The sequence below is a fragment of the Aplysia californica genome, unplaced genomic scaffold (genome assembly GCF_000002075.1).
Source record: "Aplysia californica isolate F4 #8 unplaced genomic scaffold, AplCal3.0 scaffold00660, whole genome shotgun sequence".
NCBI classification, from domain to species: domain Eukaryota; kingdom Metazoa; phylum Mollusca; class Gastropoda; order Aplysiida; family Aplysiidae; genus Aplysia; species Aplysia californica.
The window spans coordinates 199,595-200,676 of NW_004797930.1; the positions used below are offsets into that span (position 1 = coordinate 199,595).

General features: G+C 36.7%; 1 protein-coding gene across 1 annotated transcript in view; it reads right to left on the bottom strand.

The window, feature by feature from the left end:
- The window catches only part of LOC101860123, an 11,138-nt gene that overhangs the window by 4,562 nt on the left and 5,494 nt on the right, over positions 1-1,082 (bottom strand). The window lies entirely within an intron of this gene.

Here is a 1,082-nt window from a genome sequence, read left to right on the forward strand (position 1 = left end):
ACACACACACACACACACACACACACACACAAACTGTATCACACACACAGACATACACACACACATACACACACACACACAGACATACACACACACTCGCAAGCGTGCACATACACATACACTTACACATAAACATACACATACACATACACATACTCATACACATATGCATACACATACACGTACTCGTACACATACACAAACACATACACACACGTACACATAAACATGGACATACACATACACACATACAAATACACAAACATACTTTAAAAAAAAGTTTTAGTAGAGGTTTTACGGTGCCCGCAACTGCATAAGGTTATACGAAGGCCAGAAGATTAGAGGTGTTACAAGAGAGTAGCAAACATAAAAAGAAGAAGGGAAGATAAAGACGATAGATGCTTCATAGGAATGAAGAAGCAAAACACACCAGATCACTCGCCAACCACCCACAAACACACATGTACGCAGGAACACGAACACATACACGAACACATAACCATACACCATACACATACACATACACATACACATAAATACACACAAACACATGCACACATTATACACATTTTACGAGGCAGAACTACGTCTATAAACCCAAAAATATCAACTCACACATAAACGCACACACACTGCGAGCGCGCACATAGACACGTATGCACTCATACACATACACATAAATATACATATTCACTTACACATACACATAATGTACACATACACACATAAACATACACGTACACACAGACACACACGCACACACACAAACAAACATACACGAAATTGTTCTCGATGGTACTCACACACACGAACGCAAAACAATGTGTATGACAGATTTCTTCATAAAATGATTTCAATGCATCAACATTCAAAATTTCGTGAACAATAACAAGTTTTATGAGCCAGAGCTATACAAACACAAAGATGCCAAAATAATATCAAAGCCAGTCTGATGAACTTAATTTTAAATCAATTAGAAAACTATTTTAAGTTTTCTTTAACTAGCGGACACGTATGTATTTGTTCGCTATCTATATGTTCGTTATGTATATTTTCGTCATGTTTATGTTTGCTATGTATAT